A 17,603-nucleotide genomic window follows, 5' to 3' on the forward strand; every position below is an offset into this window, starting at 1 on the left:
AAAAAACCTTCAGATTTAGACATTATAAGTCTTATTAAAACAAACACTTATTTTGCTCAGAGAATCAAAAAATGCAATAGTATGTAGGGTATTTCATTTAGAAAAACACAACTTTGATACCTTTAGGGTTTTTCGGACACCATGTATTACAAAAATATTTTTAAAATGTGCACCCGACAGACGTCTGTGGAATAACCCTGTATTTTGCAAAAAACTGAGCAGCAATTTCCATGTTCATACTACCAAAAAAAATTACAATATCAGTGCAGAACAACTATGAATTTGAACAATTTACAATCTATAGCAGAAATCTGAAAATGCTAAGATTTTCGTTGAAATGGCGCATAATCCTAATTCTTAACAACGTGGAAAAGGTTGATGCAAAATTCATTCCCTTGAAAATTCGTAGCTTGTAAATTAGAATGGGCATCAACTTGAAATTTTCACAGTCTAGAGAAAACTGTCCAATCTGAAAACCCCGTGAATTTCAATCAAATCGCAACTGCATGGATTTCTTTGAAAAATCGCAAAGTTCAATCCCGAGCAAGTACCCTGAAGAAAACCGTTTATTCTGAGAAATTCACGCAAATCCCACAGGCTTCAAAGAGTTGCCAACTTTGAAGATTATGGACCGAAAATGTTTCCACGCAACTGCATGGCTTTTTTTAAAAAATCCGCAACGATCAATTTAATGTAAGAATCGACTTGAAATTTTAACAGTCTGGAGCACCCTGAGAATTGCGTTCAACTCGCACAGAATGAAACCGAATTAAAAAGTTAATTAAACCATTTGGATTCGTTCCATAATCGAATTATTACTAGACAAAACATCCACTGTTAGATAGTCAATGCATGGAAGAAGAGATAGAAAATATGACTAGGTTCAATTTTTCAAATTTATCCATTCGGTTATTCGGGCAAGTAAAGTAGCAACAAAGAGATATTTTACACAAAATTCTTAATCCGCAAAACTAATTAGGTTACACGACACCTTTCGCCTCGTCGCCTATTCAGCTGACCATGCAGTCTGGTCATATTTATGTCTTGGGCCCGAATGTCATGCAATTATATATATATGTATATGTACACAGTACCGTCAGTACCAACTTCCTACACATACAGGTGGACTTTTTTCTGTTCGCACAATCGGACAAAGGCAACTCTTTCAGCGCATTCAGTCACGTATGCTTCTATGTAATTGCATAAAGCCAGTAATGAGCCACGATAAATTTCTTGCTAGTATTTCAATGCGTTTGCAGGATAATTTGAGCAGTAAATTTTCGAATACAGATTTATATTTTGCCACAATATTAGATGTCTTGCCCGCTTTATACCGTTAAATATATGACGAATCGAATGAACGTACACACATTCGAATTGCTCTAAGTTGACGAGTTTGGTATAAACGACAAATATGAATTGGCAAAGTATATGTTTGCGTCGGTCTTGCCCCTTAAATAACAGCAGAGTATTCAAAGTAGATTTTCTGGTAAGGAATAATTCAGTTAAGATAACAGATCAAACAAATTATCTAAAAGTCAATTCTAAACATTTGCCGGAAACCCAAAAGCAGGTGTTCAAACCAAAAATGCATGCATGCATATTTCTTTAAACAGGTCTATATCGATTAAGTTTGCACATCCATCCTCTTTCATCTCCCAGCTTGAATAGAGAATTCGCCACCTCACAAAGCGATATTAACGAATAGAATGCGTACCTGTGCGTATACTTCGTTTCCTTTTGTGGTGTCTTGAGACCGGATGTGCCGTCACAAAAATTAACTGAAGAAGTAAGTACCCACCCAAAATAAACCTTGTCACCTTCATTGTTAAGGTGTGAAAATGTCGAGATTATGGGTACCTAAGCGGCCTATTGGTTCCGACAAGTAAATAGCTGTTATTGATACACTGAGATTAGGGAATAGCTGTGAAATGAGGCGGACCTGGAATTATGGCCTAGTTATATGCTCATTTTATTTATGTAATGGTCTTGTTTGAGATTTATTTTTATTCTTCAGCTATCGACGGTGTTAAATTAAGATTTTTTGTGCTGTTTTTGTCTGGGGTGTTTTTATTCTATTTTCTACCTTCACCTAATTATTTCTAGTTCACTTTTCAGAAATATCATGCTCTCATATTTAATAATGTTCCAATAAACATTGTGCCGTATTCTGACAAGCGTATAAAACACCGCCTGATTAAAAGCACGATTTTGATTGGCAGTATTTAATTACAGTTTTCTGGGTTGATGTGACTAAAAAGGCCTTAACTCCCATAAAACGCCAGTTAAAGGTGTCACATTCAGTGCATGCACTGTATATGATGCCGCCGCTTGTGGCTCGAGTCAATTAAAAATTGGTGCAGAGAAAGATTGTTTCTTTAAAATCACGATTTGATTACAGTTTTATGCCTCGACAGTTTATACAGAAAGGAAACAGAATTGCAACATTTACTTAGTTGGAATACGATCGCAAATATCGCAAAAACGACAGTTGGGTGAGATACGGGCTAAGCGATCTTTTTGTGGAAAATCGACAGGAGAATAGACTTAGATGTTTGAAAAGCCGATATACCTAACAAGCGAGCAAAAAGTAGCGGCGATTTTCTTGCACTGATATCTTGAGAGATTCTTGATGGATTTAGTTTTCTTATGTTCAAAAATTTCTGCACACCAAATTTCGTTTAAATATTTGCTCAAACAGCAACACCACTTTAATTAAACATGTTTTAACGCTTTGATAATCCACAACCAACAACTATTGCTCTTAAGCAAGTTAAACCAAATTATCAAACTTTCACCCAATGAATCCACTATTGTCTTTTATAGCATTACTTTTGGGCCATTCTGTAGACTTTCCGGAAATTAAGCAATTTTCCTCATCATCTATAGCAAATGAGATCACTTTCCATATGGACGAATCATTGAAATAACTGGCCGTAATTTCACAAGCCACTTTCGCAATCCAAGCCTAGTTTTCCAGATAACCTATTTAGTAGTGAGTGAGCAATAACGTCCAAGATAAACCAAACCTGTTGGGAAACGCCGATAAAACACACGTCCCAACTTTCGAAACGCTAACGGCTTTACAAACAAACCTTTTCACACTTTATCATTCTTCGTCTTGGCCGCATAGCTTGCTAATGAATCCAGGTATTTCGTTTCGATCGAATGTATTATTAAAACAAATCGATAAATAAACTGGATGGGGCATAGGACGACAACACTTGGATAAATTGTGATGTGGAAAATGCCACCATGCAAGTAGAGTTTCTAGATAAAGTGGAAAGATGATTGAGTCGAAAAATTGATGCAAACTTACACAGGCACAAATCGCTTAATTAATAATGCTTAATGGAACGCGGGAGTATTCTTTCGCTCTCAACGTTACTTCGCAATTGTTTGTTGAGTGCAACTCGTACCTTCCAGGCGGTCCAAAAAGATTAATAATAAAACCACATCGTAAAATATCAATCAGGCCTAAATGGCACGTTTACCAACAAATTCTAACATTTTTCATCGTTGCGATGGGCTGAACAAGGAGTAATTTGCCTTTAATGATGGCCTTTTACATGGGCCAATCAACGGGAAATTATAGAGCTTAAATTAAATCAAAGAGCGCAGAGGTCACGTTTTGCTTTATTTTTGAAACGAGGGCGATAATTATTTTTTCCTTGACTGATGAGACAGGAGAAAATAAAGAAAGGAACTATTCAACAGTATAGCGCCACTATTGGAGTGGTTTTAAAGAACCTGGATTTTCCGGTAGGTTTATTGCAGTTTGCAGATGCGGGATTAAAGCGAAATCAATGTTAAAACAAATATGCTCTGGCCAGCCCTCGCGATCCAATTAAAGATAAACCGAGTTCAGGAAATCGCTGCTCGATTAAAAGTTCCAAATAAACTAATCGAATTGAGCTATATCTGTGACGTATTATCGGACATAAAAAACTGTAAATCAAAAATTAATTAACGCCCTACTAACCGATTCTCGAATGTGTGCGTGTAAAACACCCGTAGCGTTTAGAAGGTGGAAGAATTTTAATTTGCAATAGTTTTAGCATGGAGCACCAAAATTTTAAGATAAATGATAGCAAACTACCATTGGAACTGAGATTTCCAGTTGTATTTAGGCCAGCACTTCTAAGATATGAAATGTGATGTGATGATCGAATCAAACTTTGTCAAATGAAGCGGATTTTTAACACCATGCTAAAACCAGATTTAATTCGGGTTTAAAAAAAATTATCTCACTATAAACATATTCATGAAAAATATTTTAACACTCTTCCAACACAAAAAAATATCCATAAGCTAATAAAATTGATATTTAGATAATTTTCAAATTACTTTGTAAACAATAAGAAAATAAAGTGTTATCAACTTTAGAATGCAAAAACTGCACAACCCATTGATTTATGCACCCTCACACCTTGCTGCAATTGAAAGCTCTAATTCTGGAACCAAATATGGAAGGAGGAACCTTCGCGAAGCGGTAGGCGTCAACTACAAACCATTATTTACAGAACCACTTTCGATCAAACGGCCCCGATGCGTTTATTCCATAAGCGACTTTTTGATTTATTTTAATCACGTTCTTCACTTGGCTTTTCATTGTATTGGCATTAAAAACGTTTCAAAATGTATTCAACTACAAACATTCAAGCACACATGCGAATTCAGATTAATCCAAAATTGGTCAGTCATTATTCTACGTACATGCACAAGGATTCTCGATTATTGGCAGATTTATCTGGATAGGAATATTCCGATAAAACCTATTCAATGATCCTGATTTTAATTTTGAAAGCGCTTGAATCCAACTTTCAAGGATCTATATAAATACGACGGGTGAATTTTAGGTTGTTTTTGTTTTTAATAGTAAAATCACAGCTCATCTAAAATTTAAAAAATAGCGTCGATACAGTATTTTTAAACTGATACAGTTTTTGGTCATACAGTAGTCTTAAATCATCATATCATGGTCATATCTCTTGTATGCCTATTACTGCATAGAGGACTAAATATCCATTGTGAAGGAAATACTGGCTGTTTTCACACAGAATCAAAATTAGAAAACTACAAATTTAAGTACAAGGCAACGCCACCTTTTTCCTCATATCTCAGGAACAAATTGAGCGAGCACCTTAACTCCTACACGGCTATGTCAACATATGTTTTAGATTTACGCGATTTTTGGCAAAATACGACCATCCGCCCAAAAAAGATCTCGTTTTTTCGTGTCGAGAATCACTTGAGCTTAAAGGCTAATTTTCAAACCAATAAGTTGAAAATTAAATAAAACATTTTTCAATTAAAACCAAGTTTTAAAAATTATTTTTCCACATTGTCCATTACAGAAATTAAATTCCATACATTCAACAATAAAAAGAAATAAAGACGGCGCCTTTTTTTAGATCAATCCGCTGCTAAAACGAAAACTAACTTTAATCAGCACCCGGCACGTTTGATCACATTTTAAATGCGAAATGAAGCTAATTTTTCATAAACGCCGTTGATAAAAACTTGCAAACCCCTGAAATGTTCCACAGTAGAAAGTTCTTTGAGCTTCTCAATTATTTGGCAATCAAGATCGAAAAAGTTACTATCTATACTATTTGGTTCAATGGATTGTTTAGCGTAAGTATGTATAAAAATACATCATATATCTCACTAGCGAACAATCGAGATTACTTGGAAGCTGGTTATTCCTGGTTCCATATAGAATTGTCATTGTAGTGTTGAAATATTCGATGATATAAAACATTGGCGCCAGGTCATATTTATTGAATATTATCTTGGGTATATCCACAGCAATTTTTTCCAAAAAATCTTTTACAATTAGCGACTTACTAATTCAGGCAGTGATGTTAATATATAAAAATTCCCGTCTCAATCCGTTTCGTTGAAAAATGAACGGCAAATTCGACAAAACACACATAAATCACATAAATAAAATTATAAGAATTGAAAAGTGCTTAGCAGCACTGGGGGGGAATTTGAAGTTAAAACGTTCCGAAGAATATTACTCATCGGTCTAAGCAATAAATAATTTTCATAACTCTTCGGTAATTTACAAATCAATCTCATCTGGGTTCTTATTACTATTAACAATTAGAAATTATTAGCGGTCGTTTTATATGCATGTCTAACGAAAATTTATGGCCTCTGTTGCCAAACATTTCACAGCCTAATTGGAAAAATGATACTGCATTTTTCCTATTTATCTACCTATCAATAATTGTTCGATACCCAACACCGTGTAATATAACCGGCAATTTTATGACTTCGGGTACTTAAAATGTTGAATATTATATTGGCGGTTCCAAAAACAATCGTATAATTGGATAACAATTTTCCCCACTGGAAATCACTGTATCATCTACCACGCACTGAAAATACTTGCACATTTCCAGTCGAAAAATAATTAGGCTCATGCTTTGATCAACTGCGTATTAAAATCGAGAATGTGGAAAAACTATGTTTTATCGTAACTGATTATAATCCTGCGATGTTCGGGGAGGATTAAGAGATTAAACATATTTTCCGAAAGAGTTCGTTATCTTGACGCGGATGTCTTTTATGAAATTACATTATTTCCTAGACGAAACGTGGAGAATATTGTGAAATAACAACACGATTTGAACAGATTAAAGCCTGATAAATTTTACGCTGTGTAATTAAGTGCATAATGTGAAGCAAGAATTTTTCCAGAAAAATATATTCTTAGCGCCATTTTATGTGACAAAATTTTCTTTTTGTCCAATCGGTCTTTCACTGTGTTTGCTTGTTAGCCGCAGTCCTTTATTCGCAATGAAACGCTATTATTGACTAAAGTCAATTCATTAATTAGTTTGTAGTGATTTCCCGGCAACAGTAATGTTCAGCATCTGCTAGTTAATAATTAAGTTATAAGGAAATGCTGACATTAGTGCAAATAAACATATTTTGAACAAGTGCAAGATTACTTGAAGCTTTACATTCCATTTTAATAACGAATGTAATTAACAAGATTTACTTAAACATTTCAGGGATTGTTATCGGGTAAAAATTCAATGAACTTCTGCTTGTGCAGATATTCTTAAATCTCATTTACAAATCGTTTAGATTCCTTTTTCCCAGTTTAAAAAACTTTTTTGGTTTAACCAATATGAACCAATTTAGAATAAACTCGACAATTTTTATTAATCTACCCATTTCCAACTCTTATGGAACTTTTAATAAATAAACAATCTTAAAATCAAGTACCAATCACAGTTGTGATTCCATATCGATATCACTTGTTGACTCTTTGGATGTGATGATGTGAAATAAATTCCAATATTTTGCCTGGTCATTCACTCTCTAAGGGAGTTATTTCAGTAATTTTGATAACTGTCTGCACACAATGTTTAAAATGTTATTAAAGTCACTCATACTCGTGTTTTGACCCTAAAACAAATGGCAGAGGAATTTTTTAGCTGTTTACAAGATTTCAATTAGCTTGCGCTGACACTGATACTTTAACTTGTCAGTGTTTTTAACATTTTCTAGTGTTATCACCAGTGAAGCTCATGCGGTACATGATATAAAATTGTAATCTAAGTACTGAACACAAATACATATACTATTCTCAACTTAAAGATTAGTGATACTATTAAAATGGATTGTGAAGATAACTTGATATCGGGGTTGAAGATTTTTGGGGAAATATGGCGATTTTACCCAACATACTTTGAGAGATAAAATTAACGGTTGGTCGATGAGATTCAGGTCGAAGTTACATTTGCATTTTATGCTTTGCAGAAAACTAATAAAAATTACGACATTTTGCATGCAGTGGTTTACTAAAATGGAAAAGCATCTAAACCTGCATAATATTTTGACCATCGAATAGAAATGAATAGAACAACCATCGACGACGATACCAGTGCTAAAATATCTCTTTTCTGCTAGTAATTTTACATAGAAAATATGTTATTTCTCGACGTCCAAGATACAGGCTTTTAAGATAATTGCGATTAAACTGCAGGAGAAAATATGAGGAAATTTGCCAATGTACTGAAGTAGAATGGCGACTTCTTATTCATTTAATAATTAGTACTAGAGGATCAATAGACGTGCCGAGAATTAAAAACATAAATAAAAATTCCTAACGATGCTGACAGAACTTTGTTTCTTAAATAAATACTTCAACAGAATGCAAAATAAAGTTCTCCAACAGAGACACTTTTTTCTAGTAGTAGCAAATCTAACAAGAATAGTTGCAAATATACTTTCGACTGAAGAAATAACAAAAAATTGTTGAAATTGAACTGTGTAAGAGTCGATAGATGATAATGAATTATTAAGAAACATAAATACAACTTCAGAGAAAAATATGGAAAAGCAAGTAAATTAACCCCTTAAAAAAAGTTTTCTTTAGATTGTCTTTGTATTTTTCAATGGCAAATTAATTCTCATATCCTAAGCGCCACATTTGAGTGTATTTGTGCGTAGCACATAGCTGTTGAATGGTTATAGAAATTAGCATCCTATCTGGTTTCACGATGGGGTTTTTCCCACAGTGAAAAAAGGTTGCGCGTATTTACTTTCGATATTATCGGGGCAGTGATGGCTTCACAACGATACGAAAATTGACAGTTATTCGAGGAATCGTTTGTTAATATTTGGCTTGAATATTATTAACCTTTGATTCCTCCATCAAATGAAAATTCCGCAATTCAGATTGCAATCAAATTTACTTTGATATGTGCTACTGAAACTACCTGCTTTTTTGTGACACCCGATAGCTATTTAAATCGTTGAACAGTTCATTCATTAAGAAAATGTTATTAATTTGAGACAAAAATGTGCAATTGTGCCAAATTGATCTAACGACTTACCGATTTAAACAAGAATGCTGGAGCTGCCTGGTGGGTTGTCTTGGAAATTCAAGACGCTGAAAAAAGAAAGTTCAGTTTGAGTTTTCAAAAAAGTTTATTATCATCCATATCTAAAACTCTGTTTTAAAATTTCCACGAATTATAGTTTCTTATCAGTTTCAAACATTCCAATATGTTTTGGATGCAATTCTAATTTAAAAACCCCTTTTTCCAAGACAAAGTAAAACACTAACCTACTCTTGAAACTAATACAGTTGGCATAAACAACATCACAAATTTATTTACATTCTCATTGAGAGCTTTGATCGTGAGGTCGAAACGATAATTAGACACCAATTCCTGCGGTTAAACTCGATTGTCAACTGCAGGCCGAAAATTCCCTTTTAGAAAATAGTCGTCTCATGTCATTAGTTTTACTAGGATGTATATAAACAAACAGAATCTTTTCATGGTTGTGTTTCCTTTTCTAAGAATCGCTGCTCGGTTGCTTCTAAACGCGGACTGTTCGGTAAACACTTTTAGCCGGCCCGATGTGTTTGTCCAGCCACCATGAGTGTTTACATTACGCATACCTTTTCTGTTTCTTTAACATGTTACTTTTACACGGGGGACTAGAAATCCTACTATGGGATGCGACTGACTTTCAAAGCGAACGCACTACCAACCAACAGTTCCAAACCGTCTTGGAACAATAATAATTTCCTCGCGCTTAATTAGACACAAAATAACACTTGTTAACCAATAGATAATGAAAACGAGAAAATGCAAATACTGGCTAACTTTGCCTATTTTGCATAATCAGTTAACTAACGGATAACTTCAAACTCACGTTTAATAAAACATGCCCCTAAAGCTGGGAGATAATGTTGAGATTAAATTACCTATCTTATGGACTCCCAGTCTATCCTTAATTGATTCGATTGATAGCAACAATTCGGATTATGAACGTTTTTAAACAGGACTTTGATTAGAATTATTTCCAAAGCAAAATGTCCAATTTAATCAAGTGAAATTGAAAATAATGATCATGAACAGAAAGAATATTGAATTAAATTAATGCGAACCCAAATTTGAAACTGAAAATTATTAAGAACCGAATTAGGTAGAAATGAACATTGAATCACTTTGATAAAGAGGATACGTGGGGTCATATATGATAAATTAAGTACTAAAATTGCTGTTGCACATGAGAGGATGCTGATGTTATTGATAATTAAATCAATATATTTTCTTCTGATTAAAATCTTTCCGAAACTGTAAATCCACTAAATCCCCAAAAACAGATTAATAAATCATCGCCATTGACTTGATAGTTAATATCCTGTTTTTCTCCCAAAATAGCCTTGAGTTAAATTGATAAAAGTTCTAATGATATGAAAGGAAAACTAGCTCAACATTCCTTTCCTAGTCCATACTTTTTCCGGCTTTGGTTTCAGTATAAATCTGAAAAACCCGAAACAACATAAACCTGCGGGTAAATTTTGTGTCATTTTATATCGACGCAATTCAATTTGAATTCAACCGTTCGATTAAATGAATGCACACTTTAGCATACTACAATGTATATTCGGGCAAGATTGCAATTAAAAATCGAATGCCTGAGATCATCCGGATAATCGTTCGTAGATTACTCACAAAGCCAACAGGCCTTTTATTAAATCAATTATTCACAGTCGACGCAACCCGCCACTGGTAGTTCGCAGAAGCAATTTTCCACAAGTGGTTACCTAATTAATGCACCGACAACATCATTGTCTTGCCCGGTCGCTTGATTGGTTTATGTGGCAGTTGAATTTAATAGAGAGGAGTTCCCTCATTGGCCACCCGCAATAAACTTGTTGCAAAATGGTAGACAACAAAACTATTCCTAGATTTATTGCAGTTTCCTCAGTGTCATCTCAACTGCCCATTAAAACTAGTTTTCTGAGAAAGTTTTAAAACTGTGCTAAAAGCTATCTTCATTAAGAAGATAAGTTGTTCAGATTTCAACTCGCGTGTGTTTTGCTTGCTGGTCTATTCTAGTCATGTCATCAAAGTCAAAGTTTTTACGGGTTTCGGCAATTTTTTTTCATTAATTCAGATCAAATTTGATAACTGTTGATGTGATTTTAATCATCTTTCGATTTCAATCGCCTACAAGTCTAATATTTTCTCGATAATAGCAGAAGAGAAATGTGAAAACTTCGAGGACAGTCCACTTATTCTTTTATCTATCTAAAGCCCTTAATCAGTCCATTTTTGGACATATTTGGCATATTTAATTCCTGCGCGTTTTCTCAAATCGTCCTCCCAACCTTCATCTCGTGTAGCTCCAATGCTCCTGTTCCAAATTCTCCTGTTGTTTGGCATTGTGGTCTGCAAATGTCCATTGTAGACTAGCTATTGGTTTCTTATCCACGAATTCCGTTTTTTATCTGTGAGTTCCATTTTTACAAATCTCTCCATTGCTCTTTGTGTTCGTGCAATTTTCTCTATGTTCGCCCTAGTGAATGTTTCTGTGTTGTTCTTAAGATATAACTCAGTTTGCCAAATTTTATCTCTGCTGTTTGATTACCTTTATTTAATTTTAAGTTGGTTCAAGAAAATGCTCTCTTCTATCGTTTCTTCCCTTATTCTGGCGTAGCGTTTTCTCTGTTCTTCATTTTTGCTTTTTGAAAGTTCATATTTAGACCTACTTTTGTTCATTCGGTGTTAAGTTCTTCTATAATTTCCTCGAACTCTAGTAGTATGTTTATTTATTTTTTATCTTCTTGGCTCATGTATTCATCGCAGATGTTAATACCGCGGTTTTCACATTTGCCTTAGCTTTGGTTCAGTTATCAGAATTGTTTTTTGCTTGGTGTTTTATCAGGCAGCACTTTCTTCAATATGTCTCCTTCCACTCTTAGCAACATCTCCACTGTCCAAGTCTACCAGGTGATTTAGGTATGGGTTTTAATTTCTTCAAGTGTTTTTTCAATCTCTGGTTGTAGTCCTGAATTTTCATTTTGATTGTTTATTTTCAATTTATTCTGAATATCCTCCGGTGGTTCTAGTTTTGTTTCGTCTGCGAGTTTCTGTGTAGAATTGATGTAGAGTGATCATAATTTAATATTTCTTAGTAATTCGTATTCGATTTTCATCTTTAATTTTATCTATTTTGACTCGACCCAGTGTTGGCTTTAGACATTTCATATTTTTATACTTTGCAATTATTTCCTCCACCTTTCATTCTTGTATCTTTCGCCTATCTTCCCTTATGTTATTTTTCTGATTATCGTATTTATTTCTGCACGTTTGCTGGAATTTCTGGTACTAGAACTTTTCGCTTTTCTGAAATATAACTTTCTCTCTCGGTGCTACTTCATGTCCTTCTTCAATTAATGTTTCAGCTAGTGTGCTATTTATTTCATTCATGTTTCTATTGGGTTTGTTTAGACTTTCGTTCAGCTTATTTGAAAAAAAAAAACGTATTTCTGGCTATCAATATTCAGATCCAGTAAACACCTTAGAAATTGCGCCCAATGAAACCAACTCCAGAGTTCCCCAGAAATATTAATCCGAATCACCCCATAGTCAGATTGAATGGTTCCATATGCCCCAAATTACCCCTATTTATTAATCTGACTTTGGTGCCGGGAAAATGATTAAATGATGATGACATATAGCCGGGAATCTGTATCAAAATCGGAAGGTGGTCCGATTCGAAAAATAGTCAATATCCATTGTGATTTTGTACAAAAGTCGACCGGGCACGTGAACTATTATCGTCATTATGATTATTTCGTATTGAAATAGATTTCAAATCGATAAATTTCTCCACAATAAAGGGACATGGATTTGTTTGGTCGCCCGAGCTAGGGCGGGTGTTAACTAAAGCTGCTCAGCATAGAAAGGTGGCATTTGTATACCTGGGTGGATATGAAATGAGCGGAAATCTAAAAGAATCTTTGTACTATTCAAATCGGACGAATCACTGACGATTTTCTGGCGCTAACATTCTATTCATGTATCACTAATATATTCAAGAAATTATTAAACTTAAATACAGCGTAAAAAATGCTTGAAGCTGTCGGGTTTTTCGGGCTTTTCAGCCGCCGTGGAAAATACTGCTGTTTCGCAGGCACAAGTGGCTTGCCTCCTCAGAAATGCTTCAGAGCAATCCACTAACCCGAAAAACTCACTGGTTATAAATATTTTGGAAACGAATTCAGCTTATTCACAATCCATCTAAATAAAGCTGCACATCAAAACTAGCTCTATTTCATTCCATAGCTTTCAACATACGTAAAACTCTTGGCAAAAAGCGTCATCATTATCGCCCTTTTAATTTTAGGGCTGCGCTTGGGGCTTGGAGAATCGACGTATCATTGTAACTAAATACCGGTTTTAAGGAACAGGTAGTTTTTAACTGATTTTTGCAACTGCATTCTCTCAACTGACGAACGATTTTATCTCCTTTAGACAGAATTGCTCTAATTGGTTTAAAAAACGACCCACACAAACGGTAAATTTGAGGCTAAATTAACAGCTCTTTGGAAACGGTGCCACACCATTAGGGCAAATTTAGAAGAAAAACACGTTCCATGAAAATTTTCAGAATTGATGCAATTTTATCCACAACATCAGTACTTCCTGTTGAAACTGAGACTTGGAAGTTTCGAGAATTTTCAAGTTTAGAAGAACTTGGAAATGGTGCACCTAATATGAGCACATGATGATGCTAACCGTAATAATTTTACAATGAAATAATACGTTCAACAGTAATCGTACACCCGACAAGTGTTTATACAAAGTCCTCCGTGTCATCATTCTCGTACTTCCACCTGAATTATAAACAAACGTAGAATTCGCCGGAAAAAAAGTATAATGCAAAATGGGCAGATTCTTTCAGTCACCAACTGGTGCAATCGTTTTATACTAGATTTACTGTTATGAATTAGCACAAGCGAAAACACAAAACATTTCATTGAAGTCCCGAAACAACAGCTGCCGATCGTCACGTTAACTTCAAAGAGGGATCAGTTGACCGTTCGCATAGCTGATCCCACTGCGATGGATTTGTACTGAAAGTCATTAGTACTACGAATTAAATAATGCACATTAAAATAAAAATCATATTGGATAAAGACATTAAGCCCAACCAAAATTGACAAAGTGCGATAACGTTCATGTACATGTGGGCTTTGAGCTGTTAATTCAATTTTCAAGAGACATATAAATTTTATTTAGGTTTGTTATGCAGGTCATTATGGTGACTTTTATAGGGTAATAATGGAAAGATCTGGTGCTAAAACGGCTTAACTACCATGTTCATTAGGAATTAGTTAAGTGAGTGATATACAGATAGATCAGTTTTTATGCTCAATATTCACAATGACAATTCTTAACGCCATTGATTAATAGGAAGTTGCTGATTTTGGCCGATTGAACACGATTTGGAGTGAAATAGTGTCGCCTTGAAAACAATATTGATTAATCAAATCGTGTCAAATGTGATTAAATCATAAACTTGCCGGCTTTAAGAAACAATCTATTATATTCTGATTACCAGTTTGCACGTTTCTCATAATACCGAAATAGTGATCATAAGGAAATGAATGGTTGAGACTTTTCATCAAGGCGTATCTTTAATAATTCATTTATGGGCGTTGTTGATATTTTCAATTTTCACTGCAGTGATGAAAACATTAAAACTATTGTCTTTTGCGCACGGAAGAGTAATGAGTTGGACAAACTTTGTTGAATCTCCCAGTTAATTGACAATATGCAAGCAAACATGTATAAATTGGCAAAAGAATTTGGCTTTCGCGGTCATTGGTTGAAAGTAGTGAGCGTTTGGAACGTCGGGGAAAATAATGTTTTTCTCACGTTTCGGAAGGACGAGGTCGTGCATCCTCAGAAGTACGACGCCCAACAGGATTGTTGAAACAAAACAGCGGCTTCAATAAAAATTTAATCACAGAATTAACACTAATTCTAATCAAAATTATATCACGCAATTATGACTGAGCAAACAGTCAACGAAACTTTTTCAAGTAAGTTTAGTGCATTTCTGGATTCATCAGTGTTGTTTTGAGCAAACAAACCACTTGTGAACCGTTTTGTGAACAACGTCTATTCAATCCCAAGTCATTGTATTGAATTTGAGATGCAAAAAACCACACACACAAAATTTATGTAAACGCAATTAAGTGAAGTCCCCATTTAATACAGCAATTAATTAAACAAAAGCAATGTTTTTTTCTACATGTTTATGTTTAATTATCGTAAATTTACTCGTCGCATTAGAACAAACCTTGAGGGAAACAATCAGTAGACAATTAAGTCAGCCCGAGGAATTCAAGCCAGCTGCTTTTTGTGTTTGCCATTCGAATTATCGTCACTTATCTAAGCTTTATTTATAAGAATTATAAATAAAATATTAATATTGACAACTGAATATAACGTAAACTGGCACGGAAAATTTCCCTGTTTGCCACTTCTACTTTAAACTATGCCAATTGCTTTGTTACTGTGGGATCTATTTGAAATGCGACATTCTCAGCAATTTCAAATTTTATTTGCCAATTGCTGGAATGTTAATTCGCTGTTTAACACAAACGCATTGCTATTATCAGTTGAAAAGTTTATGCAGGTATAAATCGATGATCTCAATTTGCAGATACTATCGGGCTGGTTAAATATTGATGGGATATATGGAGGTTTTAAACAATTTGCAAGTTATTCGACAAGCCAATCATAGAAGATCACATTGGAATTAGACTCAATTAGATGATTGCTATTTTAAGCAATGCTACCCGATTTATTTAGAAATTTAGTTAGAAACTGCCTGTCTCAGCCAGTCCAAATCGACATGACACGACCGACCAAAGCGCCAATCTGAGGTCACAGAATGTGAGCTCAGAATAATCAGATAAGAATCAGAATAAAATACTCTTTCTGAGCCTTTGAGTTGCACTCACTTTATTAAATTCCTGTCACATACTAAATATATTGTAATCGGTTTAATTTACTTTTCGCTTTATCACCTACTTCTAGATGCTAAGGCAAGCTAAACAACAATGAAGCTTAATTTAGAGTCGTCCAAGACCAAAACAGATTTAATCACACCAAACATGCTAGAAACATGCATGAATCATGCCTGTTTAGCTAAAAATTAACTTAAAAACCCCCATGTGAAAACTTGGAAACATTTGGTGTGTACTACGCTAATTGTTTCGTTAATGTTTTTTGATAAGATTGTTATCGAGGACTTGAGACTAGACTGAGAAAGTATTGCTTGTAGTAAAAATTGAAATAAAACGACACATGTAGGTAAATCAAGTGTTTTCGTCTATTTTAGTCTTTGGAACGAGCAGATTTGAAAAAGATTAGGAAATATTCGCAAAAACTCCAAGAGAATTATTTTGCAGACTCGAAGACACAGAATAGAAGCAAATGAAATAAAACTCAGAATATCGTAGAGCAGTCTTTGTTAGTTGTAGTTGAACTCTTAATTCGGAATATACCTTCGATCTCATTCGTAATCACTTTAATTTTCGGACTCCCTTGGGAGTGTTCTGAAAATATCTGGAAAATACACTGGTTCTCTCCTGAATTGGAGTTTGACTGCTCAATAAACTAGTGGATAATTGATCAACTGCAGCTAATAAAACAGCATATACAGCATACATTAATATAGGGATTGTTTCGAATTAGGTAATGTTTTCCCAGTATACACTATGTAAACGAATTAGAGACGCCAGCAACAAGGCGCCGCCGATGATGAGTAAATGATGTATATTGTCATAAATTGCGAAAACATGTTCCCATTCAATATCATCGGATCCTTTGATCCTGCCTATTGAGTTGTTTCACCTTTTGAAATATTTACCACTTGCTTGAGCATATCGTAAAAACCCCATCTTACACATTGGTAACTAATAAAACCACAGGCTTCAGCCAAAATATAATGAGCTCGTGTTCACAATATCTTAAAGCAGCTGCCAGTCTAGAAGCTACCATTTGTCAGCCTTATTTTTATGCCTTGTGTTTGTCTGCTAAAGTCTTTATTTTTTGGGTTCAACTGCCAATTAGTTATTAATCCATAGACAGTTGCTCTATAAATTTCGTCTACTTTACGCACTTCAATGTAAATTCCTTGAATTTTTTATTTAAATTGGGTATGCTCTAAGAACCAAAAAGACCGTAGTAAAGGAAGCGATGTAAAATTCACAGGTTAATGACGAAAATCCCTGAAATTTCGAACAACATATAACCAAGGAACTAACCGAAATAACGAGGAATTTATACTATTTAATTTTTTATTAAGGATTATTTCTGTACTTTTTAAAATTTACTTTTTAAAATTTAAAAACAATTACCCTGTTTATATAATGTAACAAAAATACAAGAACTAGTATTTTGTATTCATCAAACCATTCACATGCTCTCTAGATGTGAGATCTTTATACCTACATGTTTCATCTACAATTTAATTTACAAATTTTTAATACCTAATGTTTTATGCGGTTATTTATTATATGTGTTTTTCTATTAGATATCAGATGAAGCTCAGTTTCAATTTTTTTAACAATTACATTCTGTGCTCCATCCGAAAGGAAGTGAGACACAAATAGAGAGGACATTTCCAGTTAACCCAAGTTCATTCAGCAAATTTCTGAGCATTTATTGATCCCCTTTTATAGTCATAATTTGGTTCATAATTAAGTAGGAACCGGTTTCTAAAGGAAGACTTGAAACGGTCAGAAATATACATAC

The 17,603-nt window shown here is 34.4% G+C and overlaps 1 long non-coding RNA gene across 1 annotated transcript in view; it reads right to left on the minus strand.

Annotated features, from left to right (window-relative positions):
- Positions 1-17,603, minus strand: part of LOC109539683 — an 85,003-nt gene that overhangs the window by 22,495 nt on the left and 44,905 nt on the right. The window contains exon 3 of the long non-coding RNA XR_002172134.2: positions 8,862-8,917. This is a non-coding gene — a long non-coding RNA (uncharacterized LOC109539683). The remainder of the gene's footprint in view (positions 1-8,861; positions 8,918-17,603) is intronic.

The sequence above is a fragment of the Dendroctonus ponderosae genome, unplaced genomic scaffold (assembly GCF_020466585.1).
Source record: "Dendroctonus ponderosae isolate FM_Combo_2020 unplaced genomic scaffold, Dpon_F_20191213v2 Dpon_F_20191213_7, whole genome shotgun sequence".
Classification (NCBI taxonomy): domain Eukaryota; kingdom Metazoa; phylum Arthropoda; class Insecta; order Coleoptera; family Curculionidae; genus Dendroctonus; species Dendroctonus ponderosae.